At 46.8% G+C, this 17,864-nt stretch overlaps 1 protein-coding gene across 1 annotated transcript in view; it reads right to left on the bottom strand.

Moving 5' to 3' along the window:
* The window catches only part of LOC119455427 (irregular chiasm C-roughest protein), a 355,429-nt gene that overhangs the window by 153,080 nt on the left and 184,485 nt on the right, over positions 1-17,864 (bottom strand). The window contains exon 5 of the mRNA XM_049668760.1: positions 15,451-15,491. The gene's annotated coding sequence lies outside the window, so the exon portion shown is untranslated. The remainder of the gene's footprint in view (positions 1-15,450; positions 15,492-17,864) is intronic.

Here is a 17,864-nt window from a genome sequence, read left to right on the forward strand (position 1 = left end):
GAGTTAAGTCGTCGACGCGCCTTCCTGATTGACTCGGAAACAAAGCAGACCGCGGAAGGGCAGAGCAAGGAAGTGTTCTAGAGAAAACAAAAACAAAAGACAAACAAACAAGAAGAGGAGACGCGTGTTGCGTTCAACGAGCTCACACTCGCTTTTTTTTTTCTTTTTTTGCAAGCTGCCCTCGCATAAGCGATCGCTCGCTTCGACAAAGGAATCAACGTTGCAACGCAAGGCGAACACAAACCCCGAAGCAAGACGTAGGGGGCGCGTGTTTCGTTAATGTCGCCCACGTTGGGCCTAGCGTTTATTGAAACGTCAGCGCCACAACGTCCATTAAGGCGCGAGCGTGCACGTAAGCAGAGAGGCCAAACGTGCGTTTAATACTCAGAAGCAGCTCGGAGAGACTTCCCGTAAATAATAAGAGAAATCGTGAGGCGAAAAAAAAAGAAAGAAAAAATGAAGGCTTTACACAGCTCGTAGAGAAGGCCCATTTACGCCCCTCAGTCAAGCTCTGCGTAGCTTCAGGCATTTTCTGCGTTACAGAATGGCTTACCGCAATTGCAGCCTGCTGTTTCCCTACAGGGGGCGCCGTGTTTCCCCGCAGGGGGCGACACACGAGCACGAAAGTTACAACGAACAGAGTGGTGTCGTAGTTCAACTTTGACCTTCTCGCTAACTAGTAAATGAATTTATTCTTCTAAATCACGTGAACTCGGAAGAAATTAAATGGTGAGACCCTACGCGTCATTAACACCCGTCCCCGGTATATAGGGTACATTTCGCGAGCGCAAAGCCTGAGCAACTGGTTGTCAGTAAACAAAGAACGCAGGGGAGTTGAAATAGAAATTACATTATGGGGTTTTACGTGCCAAGACCACGATCTGATTATCAGGCACGCCGTATAGTGGGGGACTCCGGAATAATTTTGACCACCTGGGGTTCTTTAACGTGCATCTAAATCTAAGCACACGGGTGTTTTCGCATTTCGCTCCCATAGAAATTCGGCCGGCGTGGCCGGGATTCGATCCCGGGACTTCGTGATTATCAGAACAACACCATAGCCAGTAAGCAACCACGGCGGGTGTTGAAATATCAATGTGACGTAGGCCCTACGGGGACTGCAACTTTCATGTTAGTTACAAGAGCACCCTATTTTTCTTATTTCATTTGCCAACGAGTCACAAAGATGTAGACTTATTTGTATTCCGACGTCTCCTTGAAAGGCTGTTAAAGATCTCAAATACGCCAACGTTAACTCCATCCTATAGGGGGAAACGATTAGCGGGAATTTACAAGCAACCATAGTTCGCACGGTGCTTACAGCACAGATGTCAAGTTCGACGACCTGTGATTGTGCCTTTGATTTATTTACATGTAAACGGCATATGGAGACATTGCGGAAACGCTTCTACAGGTTTATTCGATTCAGCCAAGTTTATCTGCACTTTCTGCACCTATTAACGGTGCAGTGCCCCTAAGCCTTCGATTTCCCCAGGTGAAGCGTTACCTTTAAATACGGAAGAGTTGTTGCCAGCCCTGTTTACAAAGTGCAGCCTGCCAACGAAAGGAAAATTTAGGGCCTGAGCCCATGTACCAGGGGCGGTTGGCCAAGCAACGGCCCTTCGCGGTATCAACTTCAGCTCTGGATGTACTGCATTCGGAATCGTTTGTAAATATATTTACTTGTAATTCATGAATCAGCGATTCGGGTTACATATTCCACTCATAGCTGAAAAGACAAATGTAACAAAGAAGCAAAAAAAAAACCAAAAAACCGTAAGGAACAAATAAACAAGCAAAATATTGGCTATGGCTCAAAAGTATAACTGCAGGGTATGAAAAAGGAACTATTACTCGTTGAATAGTTTCGCGAGACCCGGTCGGATCGCGAAAGTTGTCCGTATACTGACAGGCCTGTCAAAAGCATTACCTGCCTTCACGACACAGTGTCCCTTTGATTCGATTTTTTTTTCTCTCCCGAACTAAGTACTTTCATTTCGGAAGATGACCGGCGCGTGAGAACCTTCCGGACACCTGAATCAAATCGCCCGGAGCTGGGGGAGGCTGCGTCGCGTTCGGTTTCCCACTCGGAACCTACTCCGCCGCGCGTCTTTGGAACTTTCGCCTGCCGTTTCCGCGTACTCTTTCACTTTATCGCCGTCCCGACATTGCCTGGTTATCGTTTCAAAACGCAGGAAAGATTCCGAGATAAAGAAAAAAAATTAAGAAGGCGCGAAAGACACTAAAATCAATCGCGAGCAGCACAGTCAACGAGAAAGAAACTGAGAGAGATTGAGAGAGAGAGAGAGTCGAAGGAGGCCAAACACACAAACAACGCAACGCGTCATTTCATTTTGGCAATCGTGTTTCCGGCTTCAATCTTTATTTTCCCCGGCTTCCTTTAACGCTCGTCGTTTTCTTTATCCTAGCGCCGCGCCGTCCAGCTCTGCATGCGAGCGCGAGCGTTTGTGCGTAGAGAGAGAAGCGCCTCCTCATCCGTATACATACAAACGAACAGCGGTAGGCGTGGATATTCTGCAGAGCTGTGCTATAGCACTGGCCCCCTGCCGCGCAGCCGGAAAGTGAAGGCGTTTCCAGCAAAAAATACGGAAAGAAAGAACGCTCTTTGAGAAAGGGGAGAGAAGGGCGGGGGGATGCGTAAAGTTAGGTAGCAGCTATACCTACGACCCTCGATTCCAGGAGTCTCCCACCAGAAGGAGAAACGGGTTCAAGGTAACGGAAAGAAAAGGTTTGTGGGGAACGACTGGACGTATATATGGGCGAGGCATTTGCAGGGCAAATTTAAAGCATGGCAGCCTCTGCTGTCTGTCCATTGAAAACGCACGCACGCACGCACGCACGCACGCACGCACGCACGCACGCACGCACACACACACACACACACACACACACACACACACACACACATATATATCTATAAACGGGGCTCCTTTGTTTCTTTGTTCGCTGTGTGAACAATCGGTGGTAGCGCAAAGTGAAGCGGCGGATGACCAGAGCGCTGTGTCCCTTATCTCAACTGTTACCGGATGGATACAGGACCCATGGAGGTTAGCGTTCAACCAACGCCATAACTCTCTGTCTCTAGAGCTCCTCATGATTTGCTGGGCCAGAAAACACGCAAGTTAATTTACACGACTTGATCAATAAAGTCATGCGAGGAGTTCACTTTCCGAAGAATGGGCAACAGAGAGTTGGCGATTGTGTTTCGTTGCAGTTTCACTCTTGCGCTAATCGTTAGTGCAACGAATACATGCGATTTTTTCCGGTGATTTGCAAAACACTTCGTTCGAGTCTTCATCAGGACGCCCACCATCAAAGTGCCCGTCGCGTCCGTCTCGTATTCCTATTGCTCCCATGGTAGAGGTTACGCCTTTACGAACTCGTAAAAATGTAGCACATAGACTGCACCACACAGAATTTATTTTACTTGTAAGCGATATCAAGTTACGCTAAGTGTTTGCATTGGATTGTGAAGCCCGTTGTCTGAGCCCTTTTGTGCACCTCATATGTGCCTCCGAGATTCGTAATCATGCAACATCCCACTTGCGATAGCAAGGTATTCACTTAGCGCTTGCACTGGCTCGTGTCAACTGGTCCTGAGGCTCTTAATTGTGTATCATATGTATAATCACCTCCCCCTGAAAAAAAAAAAAAAACTGGCGGGAGAAAAATGCTAATATGGGCACCGACATCTCCGAGACAACAGTAGTCATTCGTAGAATGCACGCTAGATGCCGCTACAATGCCGTGCCAAACTGTTGTTTTCGTGACATTTTCACTCTTTTTTTCTTTCTCTTTTTTTTTTACATTTCTGGTCGTGGGACATTGTGCGGTGCTAACCCGATACAAAGGAAAAGACCACAGTCATCACCATCATCGTCGTCATCGAATGCTATGTGCCACCAGGATACTGCACCGTAAGAAGCTCAGAGGCTGCCATTCGCCAAAGAGCGTAATAGAACGCACCTGGATAGCACAAGTTCCTCACCGTGCACCGGAAGCGGCGATTGATGACCTCACATATAAAATCATGTCATTAGACAATGTGACCAAGAGCACGTACTACATTAGTGGCAAAGTGTGCACGAGAGACGTCAATTAACTTGCGGTCGCAAGTATATTGAGTCGCAATTTTATGCGAACAGTCTTTGTTTCTTTTCGCTTTGCTATTCTTGCTTACTCTTTTGTTTTTAACGTGTATGCAAAAGTAATTTCGCAATCTTCCCCCTGTCATCATCTCGCTGCATTCTATCCTCCTCCTCGATCACTCCGACCGGGTATTTCACAACATATAATCATTTTACTCCGGCGCTCTGTGTCGTCCTGGGGAGCCAAGCGCGTCGTTTCCTTCAATATCGATATCTGTAAGCTCTTGCGTAACAAGCAATTTCATCAAACATGTACCCGGAAATGGGCGGACAGGTAAAATTGCGACACAGGTCGCTTCATCCCGAACGGGGGCTCCCGCTGACGGAACTGAAGTGTCCACTTAGATTTACATACCTCGTTTTATAAATGCTGTACCTATTTATGCCTTTACAACCATGTGAAGCAGACAGTTGTAAAATAAATAAATAAATAAATAAATAAATAAATAAATAAATAAATAAATAAATAAATAAATAAATAAATAAACAAATAAATAAATAAATAAATAAATCTCCTTGTTGTCTCTTAATCTTCCCTTTCATTCCTCTTCCGCGTTTTTCGACATCAAGAGAGACGAAAACAGCAAAAAGAAAAAAAAAAGAAAGAAAGAAAAGGATCTTGCAAGGAAGATAAGCGCCTTCTACTATTTGTGGAGCAAAGTTGAGATATTTCAGCAGCACCTGTTGCAGTGGAGTTTATTACTATTATTATTATTATTATATTATTATTATTATTATTATTATTATTATTATTATTATTATTATTATTATTATTATTATTAGTCAGGGCCAATGTTCCAGAATATTAACCGCTCCTCAGTAACCGATATTTCCGCTGGCTGGGTCAGCGTTAAATATGTATGTGCATACGTTATGATGACCCAAGCTCGCGGCCCTAACCATGAGGCTACAGTGCCGGTCGTATAACGACACGCAGTGATATGGCGCAAACAACCGCGGCCACACGTGGCCATGAAAAAACAAATTTCAACATGCCGTCGGCTGCGAACGAAATGTTCAGATAAGCGCGCGCATACGCGGAAGCAATCGTTCACTTCGGGCCTAACTCGATCAGGATCGCGGGCGACGCGGATTTCTCTTATTCTTTCATCCCCGCGTACGAGAAAGCTTCTCTGTAATCATTGCGAATAAGACGTAGAAAGAAGCGTCCGTATAATTACAGCTCTCTCGTCGTATACTCGAATCTGGGAACTGCATTGTGCGTCTGTAGACGCACGAATATCAATTCTGAGCCGATGCCCTAAACTATCACGTGAAGTGTCGGTTTCAAACTGAACGGATAGGCACGACACGTAATACCAACTTCGTAATGCTTTAGATTACCGAATTATGTAGCACGTTTCGAATTCGCACTTGCAACGCACGTGCACGTGAAAGAAAGAAAGAAAGAAAGAAAGAAAGAAAGAAAGAAAGAAAGAAAGAAAGAAAGAAAGAAAGAAAGAAAGAAAGAGACGGATCTATTTAAAGAAGAAAACGTATTTAGCCGGCTCTGCAGGGACTGAAGCAAATGAAAATAAAGGCTCTAGAAAAATAACTGTGGCACGCTCTGCTCCTCTCTTTAAAAAATGCTTGTTATTATTATTGCTCGCTAGCAGTCACGATTACCTATTCTATACTAGGCATATTCCTTCACAACCTAGAACACTTGACCTTCCGATCAGGTACCAAGAACCGCAATTTTCATCCGTTGTCCTACATTTTATTTGATGCGCACCCTTTTGATACCGCTCATTGCGAGTGGAGTGAGATGTCGATGCAGTATTGATTTGATATTGGACGAATTCTAGAGGCTACATAGACCTCTAAACTCTTAAAGGGACGCACATATATGGAATAATGCTAGAAGTTGTATTAGTACGTCACCATTTCACAGACGCAATACCCCGTGGTAAAAAAAAGGGAAAAAAAAGAAAGAAAAGGCGGGTTGTGGCGATGTTATCTCGAAGTTCCCGTACTCGCAAACTGTCTCGTCACAAATGCTGACTGAGCTTGCTCAGACTTCCTCAATTCTTTCTTTCTTCCTTCATTTTTTGCTAAGAAGGATGCATCGTATTCTTGCAGCAAATCCTAGCAAGCATTTGACAGTTTTTTTTTTCTGCGCGAAAGCTAACCGGAAACCAACGACGCAATCTGCGACGTCAGTGCGGCGACTGTGGTTCACTTTGACGTACCAGCAGTAATTCTGACTGCGTCCCCTCACACCTACTGAATTCTTCCTCGACAAAGAACGGTGCGTAGCATTCTGCAGCAACCACACCTGGCAAGCTTTTTGGCAGCTTTTGCTGCACGAAAGCCGCCCCAAAATAACCAGTGGCGTAATGTGCAACGTCAGTGCAGCGACTGCTACCGTCAGGCTGATGTGATTGGTTATGGTGAGAAATACGAGAAAGGAAAGTTTTCCCTTCGCTTTCCACTCAATTAGTCAGCACTTTTCCGTCAAAAGAACGAAAATAGCTTTGAAAGAACAGTTTAACTGCGTAAATTGATTTACGTATTACTATTATTACTCTTACTCAGACTATTACTAGTACTCTTGCTATTATTCTTCAGTGTCCCTTTCAAAACACCCAATGCAGGCAACTATATAGTTTCCAGAACGGACGGAACGCATTGCTGAGAGCTAGTGTTTTAGCAAAGACGGTACCTACGTGCAGCTGTTGGTTGGGAAAGTTAGTGATAGCCTGGGACCATGTGCTCCACACCAGCAAATATCCGCCATATTGCTGTCCTCAGCTTTTCATCCTTACGTTTCCCTCATTTCGCTTTGTATACATCACAGTTTTGATGGTCCAGCACACATTTTCGGCAATGACAGTTTAGGCACCTATAGCTTTTGAACCCAAAAACGCCCATTCCTTCGACTTCTATCAAAAGTGTACATAGAGTGCAAAGCTCGTTTAGTTCCGTCTTTTTTTCTTTCATTCTTTTTTTTTCTTCACGAACATCCAAGCGAACTCTAAGCAAGGTTCAATTTTCATGCTGGTTAGTGGTCAAGTAGATCGCAATAACCCGTTACTTTCCGCCTTTACAATTTCATTTATCTCGCTCTCTCTTTATTTATCTCTCTCTCTCTCTCTCTCTGTAATATCCAGTTGGTAAAGCCTACCACGCTGCACAAAAGACCTAATAAAGGAGATAAAATAAAGGCCACGGGGAGATTACCTCATGATTCTTGACACGCGAGGGAAACGCGAGGTCAACCTTCAGCTTTACGTAACGAAGAAGTTAAGACACGGTTGAAAACGGGCCACGTTAATCTGACAGGGCAATGCCCCAAGTGGCGCGATTGTGTCACTGCGAAAAAAAGAACGAAAAAAGGAAGAAAGAACATCCAACGAACACGGCCCAAACCCTCCTCGCCGTTTCGTTCTAACTTCTGCGACGTACAAACAAGTGCGTTGCGAAATGAACCTCCCAAAACTTGGCAGCCCGCCGCTCGATAGGCCGTGGCTCGCCCAAGGTTTGCTCCCCGGGTTACGGCACAGAGCGAGCCCTCCGGCGCTTCGTATCGCGGCTCGCCTCTTATTCCACTCGTTTCGGTGGACAGGCGTCCATCAGGTTCTTTGCAAGCACGCGAGCTGTTTCGCTAGAAATTTCGCACAAGGACAGTCCGATATATATATACTAACACATTTCGTTTCTGAGCGAGGTCCAGCAACTGAACTCGGAAGCACCGACTTCGATCCCTTTGACGGAACAGGATATAAGAAAAAAAGACTAACGGAAAGAAGAACCGAACGAAAGAAGAACCGAAAGAAACGAAACAGAAAGTGCACAGCGATAGGCTGAAGTGGTCAGCGCGAAACAAGCAGGACAGGTCCGGAATAAGCCTCCTGACCGCCGGTCACTTTCATGTACGTATTCTTTTTCTATTTTTGCCTCTCCTGGGTGATCCTCTTCGAAGGACATGTCGATTAAGCAGTTTCTCTCCCGACCGTCCGATCCGGTCGGTGGAAATTCACCAGCTATATAAAAGCGGGCTAGCAGTCCCTCTTTGCTCTGCCGAGAACGGTCCCCCAAGGAGCGGAAATCGGCGGTAGTACGCTTGCTGCTTTGTTGTTACCGACATCGCAAGACACCCTGCTTTCTCTCGCCTCTGCCTACTGTCTTTCCTCCTCCTTCTCCTCGTTATTTTGCCGTCCCGTATTATTTTTACGCCGTGTCTCCTTCTCAGGCTGCGTAACCGCGCTCGATGGACCCATTCTCGGTCTTCTCACCCGATCCGCGTTAACCTGCTTTATTGTGGCGCTGACTATTTTCTGCTCCAGTATGTTTCCTTATATTTAGTCTGCCTGAGCTTCCCGTCTTTCTTAATATTTCTTTTTCCCATTTTAGGGCAGTGCACGCAAGGCGTATAACTGGTTTTGTTTGGTATCGGAAACGTTTGCTTTTTTCTTCGTGAATGAAACTAAGTTTCAATGAGCTTTCGATCCGTATTGGTTGGCGCCTTGACGGGCTTTTATAAGAGCCCGATTCTTCTCGCTTCACCGTTACTGTTTGTTCTGTTTATCAAGAAAGAATATCTTAAACCTTCTCGTCCTCTGTTTGTCAAGGATGGTTTCAAAGCGCCAACTGTTTCTTGTTGCAACTTGTTTGTTCTCGATTAAAGAAAACCGTTGCTTGAAATTTTGGGACCCACAAACACGGCGTGTTCTTTTGCGCATGCGTAAACAAATGACTGAATGAATTAACCATTTATTTGGTCACGGTGGCTCCTTAACCTAAGTGGGGGAAAGGGGCGGCAGGAAATAAAAGAATACAAAAAATTATTTGTGCGCACGTAGCCTTTCCTGGTTACTTGACTGTAACGCTTAAAGAAAGAAAGAAAGAACGAAAGAAAGAAAGAAAGAAAGAAAGAAAGAAAGAAAGAAAGAAAGAAAGAAAGAAAGAAAGAAAGAAAGAAAGAAAGAAAGAAAGAAAGAAAGAGCTGAGAGGCTGTCGCTCAAGTATAATACGACCTGGCCAAGAAAAAGAAATGAAAGAGAGCATATGAGCATTACAAACGTGGAGGGCCGGGAAGGTACGTCCAAGAATCCAGAAATCTTTATCCGCACTTTCACTGGCACATCGCCGACGCTTGTAAAACAACAATGCGGACAAATCAAGCGTCGAGCTTTTTCGTCCAGGTACGCACACAACAGGACCCTGAGCCGTGGTCGGTGCTGCTTCGGCGGCGGCTCGTTCAGCCTATAGGACGCTGCGGAAAGCGGCCCGACCGGTCGGCGGAGAAGTAATTGAGAAAAGCAGCGTGTGCGTGCGAAAGAACTCCGCGTCAGCCAGCGGTGTTCAGCGGTGGAGCGCGGGCCCGCCCGCGTGGCTTCCCCGCCTGGCCCCACCCTCTCGCCCAGCGCGCCTCGGTCACGGGACCCGTTTTTCCCGCAGACAAATCGGATTCGGAAGCGCTCGAGCGAGTCCGAGCGTGCCGGCACGAGCGCTGGGGGAATTCCGGCGCTCGCGTTTTAAGGCAAACACGCGGCAGACCCCGGGTCCTCGCTGCTCCACGAGACGGCCGGAGCCGCCACCGGTGCTGCACGGGTGCAGTTCGCGGCGGTTCCGAGTGCACTGCCCCGGAATGCACGCAACTCCCGGCCGTGCGTAGCGGCCGCCAGCGGATGTAGAAACTAGAGGAGATGATACGCGACCATGGGAAGTGCACGAACTTACGCTGCACTCAGGATAACGGGTAAAAAGTGGCGATGCGTGCAGCTTGAACTGTAAAACGGCGCTGAGGCGACAAGAATAGGTTACTTTATGTGACCGAGCTGGAGGATCGGAGTGGATGTAAAACTTGCGGTATGTGTGTGTGAAATGGGTGTGAGTGTATAAAGTGGATGCGTATTGCCCACGACTATATGGATATCGTGCACGTAAAGAAAAGTAAATAAATAAATAAACTGAAAGAAGGAGAGAGAAACAGAATGGGGATGCTGTACGCTTCGAGAGAACTCGAGGTTACTTTTTGTTTTTTGATATAAATAAGTGAGAACATGTTGGGCGCCGACATATGTTGCCGGCTACTCCTTTTCACATGGGTGACACGGAAAATCATCACGTATTATCACATAATGTCACAAGTGTCACGTAATCGTAGGATCGCCGCCAAGATTGTGTTGAGGAAATACCGAACTGATATCACCGTCGACTCATGTCAGGCGTGCTATGAGTTCTCGCATTTCAAGGATGCTGCTGCGAAAATATTTCAAACGCAAAAGAAATTTGTAAGACTAGCTCTATGTTTAGATAACAGGCCCCCAGGTTTGAATATGTGTCCGCGAATCAGAGAACAGTTGTTAGGAAACTGTTCGCAAACAAATGACGCAGAAAATGCACGCAGAATACAGGACACTGAGTGAATATAACATACAGAGAAAGAGAGAGGTTGACGTCGTAGCATACTGACAGCAATGCACTGAATTTTCATCATTTTAGTGATACTGCATCTCTTACCAGTTACGTTGATGAGTTCCCGCAATGCAGGTGCAGTTCATATTTGGAACATTCGAATGGTAGCTGATATCCCTATTAAGAAGGCTTAGAGCCCAAGTAGAACGTTCCCAGGGGCAATCTTAAGCCAGAGAAATTCACTGCAGAAGTTCGGCATCTGATTTATTCGTTTATTTACCTAGAAAAAATTAACGTTTGGCCACCAACCTTTCCACGTAGGTATCTTGGTATAACTGACCCTTAAATACAAAAGATACGTGACGAAATACCGTTTACAATACTTCTCAGTGAAAGAAGAATAAAACAAATTACAGTAGCGGACGAGATGTGTAATTGGAGATCGCAGGGAGAGGTCCTTCGTCCTGCAGTGGATATAAATTAGGCTGATAGTGATGATGATGATTGCACATCAAAGGATATCGCGGCGTTTTTTAAGTGATGCCAGCTATATAATGTTTCATTTTATTTTTCTGTAACAGCCTTAAAATTGCTAATTAAATAACAGACGCAACGAACAGGACCAAAAACGCAGTTCTCGTTCGCGGTGTTTTTTTTTTTTTCAGCCTCACCTGCACAGAAAATGAACGCACACGCAAACACGGCGACAGGTGAAGAGGCCCGGGAGTGGCTCGTCGAAGGGAAGGACGGTCAAAAGCCGCGAGTCTCCTCGCACAAGGAATCGCAAGGGCCTCGCCAAGTGCGCTGTCCGCGACAGCGGCGTCGCGGGTGCGTGTGTGTGTGACCCCTTTCAGAGCCTTTTCCCTGCGCCATTCACTTCTACGCCAGGAGCCCTCTTGGGCGAGTCTTTAGCGGCAATTTAATTTGCGCGGGGGGAATTGAAGGCAGTGGGCCCGAGCGTAATTACCTGCCTGTCCTCCATCCCCAAAAGAGCGCCCCAGGAAACCCCGGGGGTTCCGAGTGTTTCCGCCTCGCCGACCCGCTGTCTGTCCCCTTTCGACTCCGGCTGTCTCGGGCTCTCGAAGAGGCCAAGCGCGAAACGAGGTCCCCGCGGACGCACGCGGATTTTATTTTTACCCATGTTCTTCCTTTCCTTTCAGGGTACCGCGAGGTACAGGTACGGCATTCCAGGTAGCTTCAGTGTTCTGCCGTGCTCGGCGACGCTTGTAACGCGGCGCCGCGGCGTTGGGCTTCACAGGAATGCAGCGTGTCGCACCGTGCGGGGGGTGTCACACGAACGCACTACGGAGAAGCCTAACCTTGTGATTTCACGCCTATTCGTGGCTCGACCTGAGCGCGCATTGTATGTGCTCTAGCAAGTGTGTTAGTGCGCAAGTTGCACAACCTGGCAGTGGCTAACGATATGCTAGTAACCGTATTTTTCACTCGTGGCAGTCACTTTTTAACATTTCACGTTGTAGCAGTACAGCAAGAGCACAGCTTTTGAGAAACCTAAATCTCAAGTGCACGTTGAAGTGAATGCGCTGACGGCATGGACAATGAAGCGAACGAAGGCAGCGATATACTGATGAAAATGAGCTCGCAAGTAAACTTAGCAAAGTTGCGTGTGTTGTTCGCTCCCTTACTCTTTTCCTCTTTCCATTCTCCCTTTTCTTACCCCAAGTGTAAGGTAGTAAACCGAACGCTTTATCTCTATCTTTGCAAATGTTACATGAGATTTAGAAGAAAGCCCAACACCAGTTATCACGATCAAGAACGGAGTGCTTCTTAATGCGACAGGGCTGCGTGGTATCTTAATGTGCTCAAATATTTCACAGCCTTAAGCAGTACAGTTTACCACGTGAAGTGCAGAGAACTCTGAAAAAAATTTGCACGCTGACCTGATCATCAAAGTTGTGGGCTGATGACCAGACGTGGATTGGTTTTGCCGACTGTTAGCAGGTCAAAAATAAAAATAAATATAAGAAATAATCAAATAACCCTCCCCTTTTCCACTTCCCCACAACAAATTAACAAACGTTTGCCATCCGGTTAACCACGCCATGGATTTTCTTTTTTTATCTCTCTGTTTTTCTTATTTAAAAATGCTGACCGAAAAGTGCAACCCTGTTTCAAAATCTGAGGGAAGGCGGAGCATGAGTAAGGGGGAAATTTTTGCATTAAATACCTTAGAATAAAAGGCAGGCTACTGTATAGTGATAAAGCGACCATGCCTTTATATCATGCACTCAGTCAAAAACCATGTCACATTCTACAGATTAGGGGCGTGTATTACTACAGCTGGGCAAGCAAAAAGAAACAGAACACCGGCAAAACTGGGGCATGCCGTCACTGGTTTACACGGGTTATCATCAAGGCGATCGTAGGAACATCAAAGACGCGCATATGCTACGTCATAGGACGTTGGCGCTTGCCGCGCACATCACGGTTAATGCAGGGTTTGGTTGCACCATTTATAGCGATAGGCAATAAGGAACTAGATGGTATCTTGATGGCATGTAGAGCGGACGTATAAGCGCGCATGATACCGTGAGATGATTTAGGCTTTTGTCAACAAATGCAGCGCCACTGTAGTAAACTAGTTCGCCATTTATGGAAAAACGACTCCTAAAACGCAACGTTTTCCCATCACAGCGACCAAAAACTATTGCGCATTTTGCCACAAGGAAATGTGCATACTTACTGAGGCGAAAAAGGAAAGGCATAACGCTCAAATTAAATGAGTAATTCGGAGTTGTTGTAGCCGCTTTTAAGGAAGTTATGCCCTGCGCAATTTGTACAGCTATACACGTTCGACGCGTTACTTATACGGCTGAAGAAAGAGAAAGTGCTTCCTTTCGGGTCTTAAGAGCTACAAGCGGCGCCTTAAACCTCGCCGTAATTGTATGTTATTCTTTCAGTTAAAAAAGTTCTTCGCATTATCCGTACAACGTTTTTACAACCTCGAAACTAATCCGCCAGGGTCCATTTTACTGCTAATTAGCGAACACGCAAGAGCCTCCTCCTCCTCGGAACGAGACTCTGCCGAAGCTATAATTAAGGTTCCGCAGGAAAGGGAGAAGCCAGGGGAGGAGGGCGAACAAGGGGCGCGAAAAAAGAACGCGCAAGAAGGAGTGCTAAGAAAGCAGGCGGCACCAGAGAGCCGTGTGTTTGGATACGCCTATACGGTCGTGTCGCTGGGGAGGATCGGAGGGAAGAGAGGGAAGGCAAGGAAGAAGGAGGGATGCAGTGGTGAGGGGAGGCTTTAGGAAACAAATGTTTCCAGGGGACGCTCTCTTGTTCGGGGCGTTACTCGGACGATAACAGCCACCGCCTACGGGACGGGTCGTAGAGCGTAGAAGAACCAAGAAGAGAGGGGAGATACCTTTGTTTACGCATTCGATCTCGCGCTGTAAAAGACGGGCGACGAACGACTGCGCGCGGGGTTTCTTCACGGCTTCCGGCCCTGGGTCGGCGAAGGCGCGAGATCCGCAGCGTGGGAAGCTCGCCAGATGCGAACGTAGGCGAGACTGCTCTGTTCCCTCATTCACCCTCTCAACACCGTTATCCAACTCTTCCTCTCCCCTTCAGCACCTTTTTTTTTTTCGCTGCGAGAGCGCGGTGGCGTTGGTGGAGGAAGGCATGCCAGCTCCTCGGAGACTGTGGCGTTGCCGAGAAAACCGCGGCGGCGACGGCTAGACGGAGTGCCGCCGCTCTCTTGCCCAGTCGCCGTTAACGCGCCCAGGACGCGGTAGACCGTGCTCTGAAGGAGCCCTCGGCGCTAACAGACATGGCGTTCGAAGATGAAGGCCTCGCCTGGTTGACGCGCGTCCGCCCGGATTCTATGAAAGCTGTGAGGAGACCAGCCAAGCAAGCGGCCTCACTTGCTCTGGCACGCGAAAAAAAAAGATAGAGAGAGAAAAACGCCTTTGTGCCACCAGAGAGCGTCGCGATGTTCGATTTGAGGCAGTTTTCTTTTTTTAAATCTCTAATGGTCGTTATCGACTGGGAATCGGAAAGGTTAACGACTGTCGTGTCACCCGCTTCCCCACAGACAATAAGTTGTCCAATGCTCAAAGGATAACAACATGAGGTGATATGAAATGAACGTTCCAGTAATAAAGCACGTTTCATCTGTTCACAATGCGCCTGCGGTTCACAAAGCTCGCGTAACGCTGCAACCAAGGTTTATTAGGAACCATGGCGGATCTGCTACGTATAACGAGGTCTGATTGTAGCTGTGAAAAAAAACACCTTATTTAGAGATACTATTTGAATAACGTCTTTATTAACATTGCAGCGCAGCCGGAACTCTGTTAAGTGGCCCTTCGAAGGTACCGCTAAAAATGAAATAAAGTAATAAAAGAAAAGGGCATTCAGAACACACAGACTCGGCATTACTTAATAAATTCTACGTGCAGGAAAGGATGGTCCTGCTTATCGTAATGCTTGTCGTACATACAGAGACACAGAGAGAAACAGGCTTTAATGGGATGCTGTAAGCATCACTTTAACTCCAGCAGTGGGTCGGTTCTCTGGCATAGTGAGTTTGACATACATTCTAGCGCAAGTGTATGGCTACGTTCTAGCCATATGTTCCGATGTGTGACGCTCCCTGTTTAATTATTTACTTATTGGGCGCTGCAATTCAAGACAGGAATACAACCGCACACGTTTTACCAATACGCGCCCGGAGAAGACACGGAAAGGGTGCTTTGCTGTAGAAAGAGTGTGTGACGCAACAAAACCACCGTTCCAGGAAAGAAACAGGAATTGCTTTTCTCGTCGTCACTAGCCCTTATCTGGCGAAAGAAGCGTGAATATATATATATATATATATATATATATATATATATATATATTGTTAACAACCGAGACCCTACCGATAATAAAGTATAACACACGAACTGCTACTTACCAAGATGACCAGGTGGCGCCGAAGGTGCCCCGAGACTCCTCCTGGAACGCAGCAAAACAACGAGTATATTAAAAACTATGTAGCTTAAGACCAACATTTAACGCAACGTCATAATCACTCCTGAACTGCGTAAACTAGGCCTGTTAACCAAATTAAGAGGGTCTCTTTGGAGAAGTTTTACGACTCGATTTGTTTTTTGCAGATATTTGGGAGAGGTTAAGATTAATGTACAGGGAGTTGTTTCCAGTTCAAGTCATCACTCCTTGACCGCGGCTCACGAAAAGAAGTTAATGAACTAATAAACGAAAGAAATGTGGTTGGATAGGAATGGGATTGTGTGAATGCAACCTGAACCTCACAGCAATACTGCCATAATCTGGGTAATCAGAATTTATGGTCACATGATCCGTCAAGCTAAGTAGTGGAGACTTTCTTTAAGCTACTTATAATGGTCCATAAGCAATTTTTCTTGCATCATGCTTTCTTTGCTTGCATATAGCGTTTTTCTTTTTTTTCTATAGAGTAAGCACTCGCTGATTTGCGTTCACTCAACTTGGCGAAGCGCAGTGGCTGCCGCATTAATGTCCAGCGGAGCATCCAAATCCAAAGTCACTGGATTCCGAGAACGACAGCCCGAAAGCATTTGGGGCGACAAGTACTATATAAACAGTGAAGACTCTTTCGCTCGACAAAAATTATAATATTGAAATAGAGTAAATATATTCGAACGAATACGAAGACCAAAGAACAGCCGCGTTTCCCACCAAAAAAAAAAAAGAAAAAGAAAAGAGTCTGAGTTAAAAGAAACTGGAAAAGTGGACGAATCGCCCGGAGGGAAAGCCCCAGTTGCCCGAGTCCCGGCCAACGGCGAGCGTTTAGAACGCCGACCCACGTCGTGCGCTGCCGAAGGCAAGCCCTCGCCAACAGTTCTTGGTGTGACACCATTCGTCAAGCGAGCCCACGCGCCTTATCTGCCGTATGGGCGCACCACGCTCGGCTGCCGGCCGTTTAAATTGTCAGTGCTGCAGTAAAGATGTTGCGCCGGACGACCGGCCTCCTCCCACACGTGGCCCGCGGTTTCGCCGAAACGCCCGGACGCGCTCCACAGAGCCTCTGGCCGCCTCGGGGGACACATCTTCTTGGCGCTGCCGGTGCAGTGGCCCAGAATCATCGCTCTAACCACCTCTCTCACTCTTACACACACGCACGCTCCTTTTAACTCATAATTTCCCTCTCCCACTTTCCCCCTCTCATCCCTCAAATACGCACGCACACACACATACTCGGTCCCTTTTCGCTCGTTTCCTTCCCAAATTTTCTTTCTCTCCTTTCACTACTCTGTCACTCACGCTTTCGGCGAAGAAAGACCCAAAAACGCCAGTCGCCTCCACTCCCAACTTAAGGCGTCCGCCGCGTACGATAACGAACATAAAAAGAACTGTGCGCGTCGGTTAGGAGAAAGGGCGTGGGGGAGGAAGCACACGGACGCCGGAGCTATAGACGAAGCAAACAGAAACTATAAAATGGCCTTGATTTATGCGCCTAGTTTACTGGGAATAAGAGAGAGAAAAATGAATTGTACTGCACGCCACGTGTGTCATAATGTTCGTCGGCCGTTTTGAGATAAGCGCCGGAGCAAGTGCGGACGGGTCGGCAGGAGCTGATCAATGTCCACTTCCAGTGGACGACGCGAAGCTAAATCGATGCGAGGCGACGCTAAGCCCATCACCGCAGTTATTGGTCTCCTAGCGTAATGGTCACGTTGAACGCCGTGGTAGTTCGCGTATTTCCTTTCTTCTTTTTTTAAATATAATTTCTTCGTTTACACGCGCGAAAAGCTGCGTAAAATAAGTCGGACCGGCTGGCAGCACGCTTTGCGCGATCGGAAAGTAATGTTAGCACTATTGCCACCTGTACAATCGCCACTAATATGAAAAAGAACAGCGAATGCGTCTTGAAGCAAGAATTGCTCGTGATGTGTGAATTCGAACTTAACATTTTAAAATATTTTTTTTTCTTTCGGAGAAACCAGTATGGATTTCCTTTATAGCTTCGGGCTGACGGGTGACAGTAATTTCTTCCTTTCATAAATTTTCCTCCACCTTGCGCGTTTGCGCAGAACTGATTTGCAAACATTTGTAAGAAGAACTGATTTGCAAACATATGTAGGAAGTCGCCGTCCCGTCGAGCAGCAAGTCTCACACAGCATATGGGACATCTATACGGGAGCGTAGCCACTGCTGCCTCCTGCACGCATTTTGGGTGTTTCTGTTTCAGGAAGCTAGCAAATCGCGGGGCGAGGCCGAACTAATCGATATCTTGAAGTGTAAGGACGCTGTTAGCCAACTACTTAGCTCTACAAGCAACCGACCCGGAAATGCGTTGGTTCCTTGGTTCGACCTCCGTACCAGGAC

The sequence above is a fragment of the Dermacentor silvarum genome, chromosome 6, assembly GCF_013339745.2.
Source record: "Dermacentor silvarum isolate Dsil-2018 chromosome 6, BIME_Dsil_1.4, whole genome shotgun sequence".
Lineage (NCBI taxonomy): Eukaryota > Metazoa > Arthropoda > Arachnida > Ixodida > Ixodidae > Dermacentor > Dermacentor silvarum.